The following is a 15,305-nucleotide window of genomic DNA, read 5'->3' as shown; positions in this document are numbered from 1 at the left end:
CAACTCCTGGCTGAGTTGTTTTGCCTTCGTACGTCCTCGGGTATTTTGGCTCTAACTCTCTCGTCCGATCTCGGAATGAGATGATTCAAGATGCGTTAGAAAGCTCACAAAGAGACTTACAACTTTCAATGGCCAAGCCACTCATGGTGTAGGCTTACAATGGCCGAGCCACTCATTGTGTGGGCGAGACACAACTCCTGGCTGAGTTGTTTTGCCTTCGTACGTCCTCGGGTATTTTGGCTCTAACTCTCTCGTCCGATCTCGGAATGAGATGATTCAAGATGCGTTAGAAAGCTCACAAAGAGACTTACAACTTTCAATGGCCAAGCCACTCATGGTGTAGGCTTACAATGGCCGAGCCACTCATTGTGTGGGCGAGACACAACTCCTGGCTGAGTTGTTTTGCCTTCGTACGTCCTCGGGTATTTTGGCTCTAACTCTCTCGTCCGATCTCGGAATGAGATGATTCAAGATGCGTTAGAAAGCTCACAAAGAGACTTACAACTTTCAATGGCCAAGCCACTCATGGTGTAGGCTTACAATGGCCGAGCCACTCATTGTGTGGGCGAGACACAACTCCTGGCTGAGTTGTTTTGCCTTCGTACGTCCTCGGGTATTTTGGCTCTAACTCTCTCGTCCGATCTCGGAATGAGATGATTCAAGATGCGTTAGAAAGCTCACAAAGAGACTTACAACTTTCAATGGCCAAGCCACTCATGGTGTAGGCTTACAATGGCCGAGCCACTCATTGTGTGGGCGAGACACAACTCCTGGCTGAGTTGTTTTGCCTTCGTACGTCCTCGGGTATTTTGGCTCTAACTCTCTCGTCCGATCTCGGAATGAGATGATTCAAGATGCGTTAGAAAGCTCACAAAGAGACTTACAACTTTCAATGGCCAAGCCACTCATGGTGTAGGCTTACAATGGCCGAGCCACTCATTGTGTGGGCGAGACACAACTCCTGGCTGAGTTGTTTTGCCTTCGTACGTCCTCGGGTATTTTGGCTCTAACTCTCTCGTCCGATCTCGGAATGAGATGATTCAAGATGCGTTAGAAAGCTCACAAAGAGACTTACAACTTTCAATGGCCAAGCCACTCATGGTGTAGGCTTACAATGGCCGAGCCACTCATTGTGTGGGCGAGACACAACTCCTGGCTGAGTTGTTTTGCCTTCGTACGTCCTCGGGTATTTTGGCTCTAACTCTCTCGTCCGATCTCGGAATGAGATGATTCAAGATGCGTTAGAAAGCTCACAAAGAGACTTACAACTTTCAATGGCCAAGCCACTCATGGTGTAGGCTTACAATGGCCGAGCCACTCATTGTGTGGGCGAGACACAACTCCTGGCTGAGTTGTTTTGCCTTCGTACGTCCTCGGGTATTTTGGCTCTAACTCTCTCGTCCGATCTCGGAATGAGATGATTCAAGATGCGTTAGAAAGCTCACAAAGAGACTTACAACTTTCAATGGCCAAGCCACTCATGGTGTAGGCTTACAATGGCCGAGCCACTCATTGTGTGGGCGAGACACAACTCCTGGCTGAGTTGTTTTGCCTTCGTACGTCCTCGGGTATTTTGGCTCTAACTCTCTCGTCCGATCTCGGAATGAGATGATTCAAGATGCGTTAGAAAGCTCACAAAGAGACTTACAACTTTCAATGGCCAAGCCACTCATGGTGTAGGCTTACAATGGCCGAGCCACTCATTGTGTGGGCGAGACACAACTCCTGGCTGAGTTGTTTTGCCTTCGTACGTCCTCGGGTATTTTGGCTCTAACTCTCTCGTCCGATCTCGGAATGAGATGATTCAAGATGCGTTAGAAAGCTCACAAAGAGACTTACAACTTTCAATGGCCAAGCCACTCATGGTGTAGGCTTACAATGGCCGAGCCACTCATTGTGTGGGCGAGACACAACTCCTGGCTGAGTTGTTTTGCCTTCGTACGTCCTCGGGTATTTTGGCTCTAACTCTCTCGTCCGATCTCGGAATGAGATGATTCAAGATGCGTTAGAAAGCTCACAAAGAGACTTACAACTTTCAATGGCCAAGCCACTCATGGTGTAGGCTTACAATGGCCGAGCCACTCATTGTGTGGGCGAGACACAACTCCTGGCTGAGTTGTTTTGCCTTCGTACGTCCTCGGGTATTTTGGCTCTAACTCTCTCGTCCGATCTCGGAATGAGATGATTCAAGATGCGTTAGAAAGCTCACAAAGAGACTTACAACTTTCAATGGCCAAGCCACTCATGGTGTAGGCTTACAATGGCCGAGCCACTCATTGTGTGGGCGAGACACAACTCCTGGCTGAGTTGTTTTGCCTTCGTACGTCCTCGGGTATTTTGGCTCTAACTCTCTCGTCCGATCTCGGAATGAGATGATTCAAGATGCGTTAGAAAGCTCACAAAGAGACTTACAACTTTCAATGGCCAAGCCACTCATGGTGTAGGCTTACAATGGCCGAGCCACTCATTGTGTGGGCGAGACACAACTCCTGGCTGAGTTGTTTTGCCTTCGTACGTCCTCGGGTATTTTGGCTCTAACTCTCTCGTCCGATCTCGGAATGAGATGATTCAAGATGCGTTAGAAAGCTCACAAAGAGACTTACAACTTTCAATGGCCAAGCCACTCATGGTGTAGGCTTACAATGGCCGAGCCACTCATTGTGTGGGCGAGACACAACTCCTGGCTGAGTTGTTTTGCCTTCGTACGTCCTCGGGTATTTTGGCTCTAACTCTCTCGTCCGATCTCGGAATGAGATGATTCAAGATGCGTTAGAAAGCTCACAAAGAGACTTACAACTTTCAATGGCCAAGCCACTCATGGTGTAGGCTTACAATGGCCGAGCCACTCATTGTGTGGGCGAGACACAACTCCTGGCTGAGTTGTTTTGCCTTCGTACGTCCTCGGGTATTTTGGCTCTAACTCTCTCGTCCGATCTCGGAATGAGATGATTCAAGATGCGTTAGAAAGCTCACAAAGAGACTTACAACTTTCAATGGCCAAGCCACTCATGGTGTAGGCTTACAATGGCCGAGCCACTCATTGTGTGGGCGAGACACAACTCCTGGCTGAGTTGTTTTGCCTTCGTACGTCCTCGGGTATTTTGGCTCTAACTCTCTCGTCCGATCTCGGAATGAGATGATTCAAGATGCGTTAGAAAGCTCACAAAGAGACTTACAACTTTCAATGGCCAAGCCACTCATGGTGTAGGCTTACAATGGCCGAGCCACTCATTGTGTGGGCGAGACACAACTCCTGGCTGAGTTGTTTTGCCTTCGTACGTCCTCGGGTATTTTGGCTCTAACTCTCTCGTCCGATCTCGGAATGAGATGATTCAAGATGCGTTAGAAAGCTCACAAAGAGACTTACAACTTTCAATGGCCAAGCCACTCATGGTGTAGGCTTACAATGGCCGAGCCACTCATTGTGTGGGCGAGACACAACTCCTGGCTGAGTTGTTTTGCCTTCGTACGTCCTCGGGTATTTTGGCTCTAACTCTCTCGTCCGATCTCGGAATGAGATGATTCAAGATGCGTTAGAAAGCTCACAAAGAGACTTACAACTTTCAATGGCCAAGCCACTCATGGTGTAGGCTTACAATGGCCGAGCCACTCATTGTGTGGGCGAGACACAACTCCTGGCTGAGTTGTTTTGCCTTCGTACGTCCTCGGGTATTTTGGCTCTAACTCTCTCGTCCGATCTCGGAATGAGATGATTCAAGATGCGTTAGAAAGCTCACAAAGAGACTTACAACTTTCAATGGCCAAGCCACTCATGGTGTAGGCTTACAATGGCCGAGCCACTCATTGTGTGGGCGAGACACAACTCCTGGCTGAGTTGTTTTGCCTTCGTACGTCCTCGGGTATTTTGGCTCTAACTCTCTCGTCCGATCTCGGAATGAGATGATTCAAGATGCGTTAGAAAGCTCACAAAGAGACTTACAACTTTCAATGGCCAAGCCACTCATGGTGTAGGCTTACAATGGCCGAGCCACTCATTGTGTGGGCGAGACACAACTCCTGGCTGAGTTGTTTTGCCTTCGTACGTCCTCGGGTATTTTGGCTCTAACTCTCTCGTCCGATCTCGGAATGAGATGATTCAAGATGCGTTAGAAAGCTCACAAAGAGACTTACAACTTTCAATGGCCAAGCCACTCATGGTGTAGGCTTACAATGGCCGAGCCACTCATTGTGTGGGCGAGACACAACTCCTGGCTGAGTTGTTTTGCCTTCGTACGTCCTCGGGTATTTTGGCTCTAACTCTCTCGTCCGATCTCGGAATGAGATGATTCAAGATGCGTTAGAAAGCTCACAAAGAGACTTACAACTTTCAATGGCCAAGCCACTCATGGTGTAGGCTTACAATGGCCGAGCCACTCATTGTGTGGGCGAGACACAACTCCTGGCTGAGTTGTTTTGCCTTCGTACGTCCTCGGGTATTTTGGCTCTAACTCTCTCGTCCGATCTCGGAATGAGATGATTCAAGATGCGTTAGAAAGCTCACAAAGAGACTTACAACTTTCAATGGCCAAGCCACTCATGGTGTAGGCTTACAATGGCCGAGCCACTCATTGTGTGGGCGAGACACAACTCCTGGCTGAGTTGTTTTGCCTTCGTACGTCCTCGGGTATTTTGGCTCTAACTCTCTCGTCCGATCTCGGAATGAGATGATTCAAGATGCGTTAGAAAGCTCACAAAGAGACTTACAACTTTCAATGGCCAAGCCACTCATGGTGTAGGCTTACAATGGCCGAGCCACTCATTGTGTGGGCGAGACACAACTCCTGGCTGAGTTGTTTTGCCTTCGTACGTCCTCGGGTATTTTGGCTCTAACTCTCTCGTCCGATCTCGGAATGAGATGATTCAAGATGCGTTAGAAAGCTCACAAAGAGACTTACAACTTTCAATGGCCAAGCCACTCATGGTGTAGGCTTACAATGGCCGAGCCACTCATTGTGTGGGCGAGACACAACTCCTGGCTGAGTTGTTTTGCCTTCGTACGTCCTCGGGTATTTTGGCTCTAACTCTCTCGTCCGATCTCGGAATGAGATGATTCAAGATGCGTTAGAAAGCTGACGAAGAGACTTACAATGTTTAATGGCCGAGCCACACATGGTGTGGGCTTACAATGGCCGAGCCACTCATTGTGTGGGCGAGACACAACTCCTGGCTGAGTTGTTTTGCCTTCGTACGTCCTCGGGTATTTTGGCTCTAACTCCCTCGTCCGATCTCGGAATGAGATGATTCAACATGCGTTAGAAAGATGACGAAGAGACTTACAACTTTCAATGGCCGAGCCACTCATGGTGTGGGCTTACAATGGCCGAGCCACTCATTGTGTGGGCGAGACATAGCTCCTGGCTGAGTTGTTTTGCCTTCGTACGTCCTCGGGTATTTTGGCTCTAACTCTCTCGTCCAATCTCGGAATGAGATGATTCAAGATGCGTTAGAAAGCTGACGAAGAGACTTACAACTTTAAATGGCCGAGCAACTCATGGTGTCCACTCATTGTGTGGGCGAGACACAACTCCTGGCTGAGTTGTTTTGCCTTCGTACGTCCTCGGGTATTTTGGCTCTAACTCTCTCGTCCGATCTCGGAATGAGATGATTCAAGATGCGCTAGAAAGCTCACAAAGATACTTACAACTTTCAATGGTCAAGCCACTCATGGTGTGGGTTTACAATGGCCGAGCCACTCATTGTGTGGGCGAGACACAACTCCTGGCTGAGTTGTTTTGCCTTCGTACGTCCTCGGGTATTTTGGCTCTAACTCTCTCGTCCGATCTCGGAATGAGATAATTCAAGATGCGTTAGAAAGCTCACAAAGAGACTTACAACTTTCAATGGCCAAGCCACTCATGGTGTGGGCTGCCAATTGCCGAGCCACTCATTGTGTGGGCGAGACACAACTCCTGGCTGAGTTGTTTTGCCTTCGTACGTCCTCGGGTATTTTAGCTCTAACTCTCTCGTCCGATCTCGGAATTAGATTATTCAAGATGCGTTAGAAATCTGACGAAGAGAATTACAACTTTCAATGGCCAAGCCACACATGGTGTGGGCTTACAATGGCCGAGACACTCATTGTGTGGGCGAGACACAACTCCTGGCTGAGTTGTTTTGCCTTCGTACGTCCTCGGGTATTTTGGCTCTAACTCTCTCGTCCGATCTTGGAATGAGATGATTTAAGATGCGTTAGAAAGCTAACGAAGAGACTTACAACTTTCTATAGCTGAACCACTCATGGTGTGGGCTTACAATTGCCGAGCCACTCATTGTGTGGGCGAGACACAACTCCTGGCTGAGTTGTTTTGCCTTCGTACGTCCTCGGGTATTTTGGCTCCAACACTTTTGTCCGATATCAGAATGAGATGATTCAAGATGCGTTAGAAAGCTCACAAAGAGACTTACAACTTTCAATGGCCAAGCTACTTATGGTGTGGGCTTACAATGGCCGAGCCACTCATTGTGTGGGCGAGACACAACTCCTGGCTGAGTTGTTTTGCCTTCGTACGTCCTCGGGTATTTTGGCTCTAACTCTCTCGTCCGATCTCGGAATGAGATGATTCAAGATGCGTTAGAAAGCTGGTTTAAAATGGCCGAGCCACTCATTGTGTGGGCGAGACACAACTCCTGGCTGAGTTGTTTTGCCTTCGTACGTCCTCGGGTATTTTGGCTCTAACTCTCTCGTCCGATCTCGGAATTAGATTATTCAAGATGCGTTAGAAAGCTGACGAAGAGACTTACAACTTTCAATGGCCGAGACACTCATGGTGTGGGGAGCCACTCATTGTGTGGGCGAGACACAACTCCTGGCTGAGTTGTTTTGCCTTCGTACGTCCTCGGGTATTTTGGCTCTAACTCTCTCGTCCGATCTCGGAATTAGATTATTCAAGATGCGTTAGAAAGCTGACGAAGAGAATTAAAACTTTCAATGGCCGAGCCACTCATGGTGTGGGCTTACAATGGCCGAGCCACTCATTGTGTGGGCGAGACACAACTCCTGGCTGAGTTGTTTTGCCTTCGTACGTCCTCGGGTATTTTGGCTCTAACTCTCTCGTCCGATCTCGGAATGAGATGATTCAAGATGCGTTAGAAAGCTCACGAAGAGACTTACAACTTTTAATGGCCGAGCCACTCATGGTGTAGGCTTACAATGGCCGAGCCACTCATTGTGTGGGCGAGACACAACTCCTGGCTGAGTTGTTTTGCCTTCGTACGTCCTCGGGTATTTTGGCTCTAACTCTCTCGTCCGATCTCGGAATGAGATGATTCAAGATGCGTTAGAAAGCTCACAAAGAGACTTACAACTTTCAATGGCCACGCCACTCATGGTGTGGGCTTACAATGGCCGAGCCACTCATTGTGTGGGCGAGACACAACTCCTGGCTGAGTTGTTTTGCCTTCGTACGTCCTCGGGTATTTTGGCTCTAACTCTCTCGTCCGATCTCGGAATGAGATGATTCAAGATGCGTTAGAAAGCTGACGAAGAGACTTACAACTTTCAATGGCCGAGCCACTCATGGTGTGGGCTTACAATGGCCGAGCCACTCATTGTGTGGGCGAGACACAACTCCTGGCTGAGTTGTTTTGCCTTCGTACGTCCTCGGGTATTTTGGCTCTAACTCTCTCGTCCGATCTCGGAATGAGATGATTCAAGATGCGTTAGAAAGCTGACGAAGAGACTTACAACTTTCAATGGCTTAGCCACTCATGGTGTGGGCTTACAAAGGCCGAGCCACTCATTGTGTGGGCGAGACACAACTCCTGGCTGAGTTGTTTTGCCTTCGTACGTCCTCGGGTATTTTGGCTCTAACTCTCTCGTCCGATCTCGGAATGAGATGATTCAAGATGCGTTAGAAAGCTCACAAAGAGACTTACAACTTTCAATCAAGCCACTAATGGTGTGGGCTTACAATGGTCGAGCCACTCATTGTGTGGGCGAGACACAACTCCTGGCTGAGTTGTTTTGCCTTCGTACGTCCTCGGGTATTTTGGCTCTAACTCTCTCGTCCGATCTCGGAATGAGATGATTCAAGATGCGTTAGAAAGCTGACGAAGAGACTTACAACTTTCAATGGCCAAGCCACTCATGGTGTAGGCTTACAATGGCCGAGCCACTCATTGTGTGGGCGAGACACAACTCCTGGCTGAGTTGTTTTGCCTTCGTACGTCCTCGGGTATTTTGGCTCTAACTCTCTCGTCCGATCTCGGAATGAGATGATTCAAGATGCGTTAGAAAGCTCACAAAGAGACTTACAACTTTCAATGGCCAAGCCACTCATGGTGTAGGCTTACAATGGCCGAGCCACTCATTGTGTGGGCGAGACACAACTCCTGGCTGAGTTGTTTTGCCTTCGTACGTCCTCGGGTATTTTGGCTCTAACTCTCTCGTCCGATCTCGGAATGAGATGATTCAAGATGCGTTAGAAAGCTCACAAAGAGACTTACAACTTTCAATGGCCAAGCCACTCATGGTGTAGGCTTACAATGGCCGAGCCACTCATTGTGTGGGCGAGACACAACTCCTGGCTGAGTTGTTTTGCCTTCGTACGTCCTCGGGTATTTTGGCTCTAACTCTCTCGTCCGATCTCGGAATGAGATGATTCAAGATGCGTTAGAAAGCTCACAAAGAGACTTACAACTTTCAATGGCCAAGCCACTCATGGTGTAGGCTTACAATGGCCGAGCCACTCATTGTGTGGGCGAGACACAACTCCTGGCTGAGTTGTTTTGCCTTCGTACGTCCTCGGGTATTTTGGCTCTAACTCTCTCGTCCGATCTCGGAATGAGATGATTCAAGATGCGTTAGAAAGCTCACAAAGAGACTTACAACTTTCAATGGCCAAGCCACTCATGGTGTAGGCTTACAATGGCCGAGCCACTCATTGTGTGGGCGAGACACAACTCCTGGCTGAGTTGTTTTGCCTTCGTACGTCCTCGGGTATTTTGGCTCTAACTCTCTCGTCCGATCTCGGAATGAGATGATTCAAGATGCGTTAGAAAGCTCACAAAGAGACTTACAACTTTCAATGGCCAAGCCACTCATGGTGTAGGCTTACAATGGCCGAGCCACTCATTGTGTGGGCGAGACACAACTCCTGGCTGAGTTGTTTTGCCTTCGTACGTCCTCGGGTATTTTGGCTCTAACTCTCTCGTCCGATCTCGGAATGAGATGATTCAAGATGCGTTAGAAAGCTCACAAAGAGACTTACAACTTTCAATGGCCAAGCCACTCATGGTGTAGGCTTACAATGGCCGAGCCACTCATTGTGTGGGCGAGACACAACTCCTGGCTGAGTTGTTTTGCCTTCGTACGTCCTCGGGTATTTTGGCTCTAACTCTCTCGTCCGATCTCGGAATGAGATGATTCAAGATGCGTTAGAAAGCTCACAAAGAGACTTACAACTTTCAATGGCCAAGCCACTCATGGTGTAGGCTTACAATGGCCGAGCCACTCATTGTGTGGGCGAGACACAACTCCTGGCTGAGTTGTTTTGCCTTCGTACGTCCTCGGGTATTTTGGCTCTAACTCTCTCGTCCGATCTCGGAATGAGATGATTCAAGATGCGTTAGAAAGCTCACAAAGAGACTTACAACTTTCAATGGCCAAGCCACTCATGGTGTAGGCTTACAATGGCCGAGCCACTCATTGTGTGGGCGAGACACAACTCCTGGCTGAGTTGTTTTGCCTTCGTACGTCCTCGGGTATTTTGGCTCTAACTCTCTCGTCCGATCTCGGAATGAGATGATTCAAGATGCGTTAGAAAGCTCACAAAGAGACTTACAACTTTCAATGGCCAAGCCACTCATGGTGTAGGCTTACAATGGCCGAGCCACTCATTGTGTGGGCGAGACACAACTCCTGGCTGAGTTGTTTTGCCTTCGTACGTCCTCGGGTATTTTGGCTCTAACTCTCTCGTCCGATCTCGGAATGAGATGATTCAAGATGCGTTAGAAAGCTCACAAAGAGACTTACAACTTTCAATGGCCAAGCCACTCATGGTGTAGGCTTACAATGGCCGAGCCACTCATTGTGTGGGCGAGACACAACTCCTGGCTGAGTTGTTTTGCCTTCGTACGTCCTCGGGTATTTTGGCTCTAACTCTCTCGTCCGATCTCGGAATGAGATGATTCAAGATGCGTTAGAAAGCTCACAAAGAGACTTACAACTTTCAATGGCCAAGCCACTCATGGTGTAGGCTTACAATGGCCGAGCCACTCATTGTGTGGGCGAGACACAACTCCTGGCTGAGTTGTTTTGCCTTCGTACGTCCTCGGGTATTTTGGCTCTAACTCTCTCGTCCGATCTCGGAATGAGATGATTCAAGATGCGTTAGAAAGCTCACAAAGAGACTTACAACTTTCAATGGCCAAGCCACTCATGGTGTAGGCTTACAATGGCCGAGCCACTCATTGTGTGGGCGAGACACAACTCCTGGCTGAGTTGTTTTGCCTTCGTACGTCCTCGGGTATTTTGGCTCTAACTCTCTCGTCCGATCTCGGAATGAGATGATTCAAGATGCGTTAGAAAGCTCACAAAGAGACTTACAACTTTCAATGGCCAAGCCACTCATGGTGTAGGCTTACAATGGCCGAGCCACTCATTGTGTGGGCGAGACACAACTCCTGGCTGAGTTGTTTTGCCTTCGTACGTCCTCGGGTATTTTGGCTCTAACTCTCTCGTCCGATCTCGGAATGAGATGATTCAAGATGCGTTAGAAAGCTCACAAAGAGACTTACAACTTTCAATGGCCAAGCCACTCATGGTGTAGGCTTACAATGGCCGAGCCACTCATTGTGTGGGCGAGACACAACTCCTGGCTGAGTTGTTTTGCCTTCGTACGTCCTCGGGTATTTTGGCTCTAACTCTCTCGTCCGATCTCGGAATGAGATGATTCAAGATGCGTTAGAAAGCTCACAAAGAGACTTACAACTTTCAATGGCCAAGCCACTCATGGTGTAGGCTTACAATGGCCGAGCCACTCATTGTGTGGGCGAGACACAACTCCTGGCTGAGTTGTTTTGCCTTCGTACGTCCTCGGGTATTTTGGCTCTAACTCTCTCGTCCGATCTCGGAATGAGATGATTCAAGATGCGTTAGAAAGCTCACAAAGAGACTTACAACTTTCAATGGCCAAGCCACTCATGGTGTAGGCTTACAATGGCCGAGCCACTCATTGTGTGGGCGAGACACAACTCCTGGCTGAGTTGTTTTGCCTTCGTACGTCCTCGGGTATTTTGGCTCTAACTCTCTCGTCCGATCTCGGAATGAGATGATTCAAGATGCGTTAGAAAGCTCACAAAGAGACTTACAACTTTCAATGGCCAAGCCACTCATGGTGTAGGCTTACAATGGCCGAGCCACTCATTGTGTGGGCGAGACACAACTCCTGGCTGAGTTGTTTTGCCTTCGTACGTCCTCGGGTATTTTGGCTCTAACTCTCTCGTCCGATCTCGGAATGAGATGATTCAAGATGCGTTAGAAAGCTCACAAAGAGACTTACAACTTTCAATGGCCAAGCCACTCATGGTGTAGGCTTACAATGGCCGAGCCACTCATTGTGTGGGCGAGACACAACTCCTGGCTGAGTTGTTTTGCCTTCGTACGTCCTCGGGTATTTTGGCTCTAACTCTCTCGTCCGATCTCGGAATGAGATGATTCAAGATGCGTTAGAAAGCTCACAAAGAGACTTACAACTTTCAATGGCCAAGCCACTCATGGTGTAGGCTTACAATGGCCGAGCCACTCATTGTGTGGGCGAGACACAACTCCTGGCTGAGTTGTTTTGCCTTCGTACGTCCTCGGGTATTTTGGCTCTAACTCTCTCGTCCGATCTCGGAATGAGATGATTCAAGATGCGTTAGAAAGCTCACAAAGAGACTTACAACTTTCAATGGCCAAGCCACTCATGGTGTAGGCTTACAATGGCCGAGCCACTCATTGTGTGGGCGAGACACAACTCCTGGCTGAGTTGTTTTGCCTTCGTACGTCCTCGGGTATTTTGGCTCTAACTCTCTCGTCCGATCTCGGAATGAGATGATTCAAGATGCGTTAGAAAGCTCACAAAGAGACTTACAACTTTCAATGGCCAAGCCACTCATGGTGTAGGCTTACAATGGCCGAGCCACTCATTGTGTGGGCGAGACACAACTCCTGGCTGAGTTGTTTTGCCTTCGTACGTCCTCGGGTATTTTGGCTCTAACTCTCTCGTCCGATCTCGGAATGAGATGATTCAAGATGCGTTAGAAAGCTCACAAAGAGACTTACAACTTTCAATGGCCAAGCCACTCATGGTGTAGGCTTACAATGGCCGAGCCACTCATTGTGTGGGCGAGACACAACTCCTGGCTGAGTTGTTTTGCCTTCGTACGTCCTCGGGTATTTTGGCTCTAACTCTCTCGTCCGATCTCGGAATGAGATGATTCAAGATGCGTTAGAAAGCTCACAAAGAGACTTACAACTTTCAATGGCCAAGCCACTCATGGTGTAGGCTTACAATGGCCGAGCCACTCATTGTGTGGGCGAGACACAACTCCTGGCTGAGTTGTTTTGCCTTCGTACGTCCTCGGGTATTTTGGCTCTAACTCTCTCGTCCGATCTCGGAATGAGATGATTCAAGATGCGTTAGAAAGCTCACAAAGAGACTTACAACTTTCAATGGCCAAGCCACTCATGGTGTAGGCTTACAATGGCCGAGCCACTCATTGTGTGGGCGAGACACAACTCCTGGCTGAGTTGTTTTGCCTTCGTACGTCCTCGGGTATTTTGGCTCTAACTCTCTCGTCCGATCTCGGAATGAGATGATTCAAGATGCGTTAGAAAGCTCACAAAGAGACTTACAACTTTCAATGGCCAAGCCACTCATGGTGTAGGCTTACAATGGCCGAGCCACTCATTGTGTGGGCGAGACACAACTCCTGGCTGAGTTGTTTTGCCTTCGTACGTCCTCGGGTATTTTGGCTCTAACTCTCTCGTCCGATCTCGGAATGAGATGATTCAAGATGCGTTAGAAAGCTCACAAAGAGACTTACAACTTTCAATGGCCAAGCCACTCATGGTGTAGGCTTACAATGGCCGAGCCACTCATTGTGTGGGCGAGACACAACTCCTGGCTGAGTTGTTTTGCCTTCGTACGTCCTCGGGTATTTTGGCTCTAACTCTCTCGTCCGATCTCGGAATGAGATGATTCAAGATGCGTTAGAAAGCTCACAAAGAGACTTACAACTTTCAATGGCCAAGCCACTCATGGTGTAGGCTTACAATGGCCGAGCCACTCATTGTGTGGGCGAGACACAACTCCTGGCTGAGTTGTTTTGCCTTCGTACGTCCTCGGGTATTTTGGCTCTAACTCTCTCGTCCGATCTCGGAATGAGATGATTCAAGATGCGTTAGAAAGCTCACAAAGAGACTTACAACTTTCAATGGCCAAGCCACTCATGGTGTAGGCTTACAATGGCCGAGCCACTCATTGTGTGGGCGAGACACAACTCCTGGCTGAGTTGTTTTGCCTTCGTACGTCCTCGGGTATTTTGGCTCTAACTCTCTCGTCCGATCTCGGAATGAGATGATTCAAGATGCGTTAGAAAGCTCACAAAGAGACTTACAACTTTCAATGGCCAAGCCACTCATGGTGTAGGCTTACAATGGCCGAGCCACTCATTGTGTGGGCGAGACACAACTCCTGGCTGAGTTGTTTTGCCTTCGTACGTCCTCGGGTATTTTGGCTCTAACTCTCTCGTCCGATCTCGGAATGAGATGATTCAAGATGCGTTAGAAAGCTCACAAAGAGACTTACAACTTTCAATGGCCAAGCCACTCATGGTGTAGGCTTACAATGGCCGAGCCACTCATTGTGTGGGCGAGACACAACTCCTGGCTGAGTTGTTTTGCCTTCGTACGTCCTCGGGTATTTTGGCTCTAACTCTCTCGTCCGATCTCGGAATGAGATGATTCAAGATGCGTTAGAAAGCTCACAAAGAGACTTACAACTTTCAATGGCCAAGCCACTCATGGTGTAGGCTTACAATGGCCGAGCCACTCATTGTGTGGGCGAGACACAACTCCTGGCTGAGTTGTTTTGCCTTCGTACGTCCTCGGGTATTTTGGCTCTAACTCTCTCGTCCGATCTCGGAATGAGATGATTCAAGATGCGTTAGAAAGCTCACAAAGAGACTTACAACTTTCAATGGCCAAGCCACTCATGGTGTAGGCTTACAATGGCCGAGCCACTCATTGTGTGGGCGAGACACAACTCCTGGCTGAGTTGTTTTGCCTTCGTACGTCCTCGGGTATTTTGGCTCTAACTCTCTCGTCCGATCTCGGAATGAGATGATTCAAGATGCGTTAGAAAGCTCACAAAGAGACTTACAACTTTCAATGGCCAAGCCACTCATGGTGTAGGCTTACAATGGCCGAGCCACTCATTGTGTGGGCGAGACACAACTCCTGTAAAACATATACTATGATGACCTGTACGGATTTATTTGATGAATGATACTAAAAATAATATTGTGATAATAGATACTGTAAAGATAAAATAAGATAAAATTATTTTAGATTAATTTATGATTTTAAAGGATTTATTTGACAAAATAATCATTTTAAAATAATTATAATAAATTATGTTGGTGAAAAATCATTTTTAGAGTAAATAAATTATTTTGGTGAAAAATCATTTTAGAGTAATTATAATAAAACAATAGAATTTATTTGACAAAAGAATTATTTTAGAATAATTATAATTTAAAAGAATTTATAAGTATCAATTTAGAATAATTTCAGTAATTTAAGAAAGTTTATAAAAGGAATTATTTTAGAACATTTATAAATATTTTTTTAGGATTTATTTTATAAAAGGAATTATTTAGAACATTTATAAATATCTTTTAAAAGAGTTATTTTAGAAAAGGGATTATTATGAATTTTTCATAATTTATGTTTCTTAATTTTAATTATGTGATATGTTATGATCTTGCTGTATATGATTAGTTGTGTTTATTACTCTTTGTTATGCTTGAGAACCGTTAGAAAACCATGACTAGTGTGGCCTAGTGTGTCCGGTTTAAGACTTAGAAACCTGTGTATAAGTTAGCTTAGAAAAACAAGAGACTGTTGATGTATCTTTCAGGCTCGCACCAGTGAATTCGTGTAGTCACTGGGGTTGGTTTGTTGGGCTAAAGTGAATTCGTGTAGTCACTTTAGTCAGTGAATTTGTGTAGTCACCCGAGTTCTTCTTGACTTCGGACCAGGCCGAAATCGGATTGCGTGTAGTCCTCTGACCGATTCGTGTAGCGGTATTGGATGCGCG

The sequence above is a fragment of the Asparagus officinalis genome, chromosome 4 (assembly GCF_001876935.1).
Source record: "Asparagus officinalis chromosome 4, Aspof.V1, whole genome shotgun sequence".
Taxonomy (NCBI): domain Eukaryota; kingdom Viridiplantae; phylum Streptophyta; class Magnoliopsida; order Asparagales; family Asparagaceae; genus Asparagus; species Asparagus officinalis.
Note: the sequence above shows the minus strand (reverse complement) of the source record.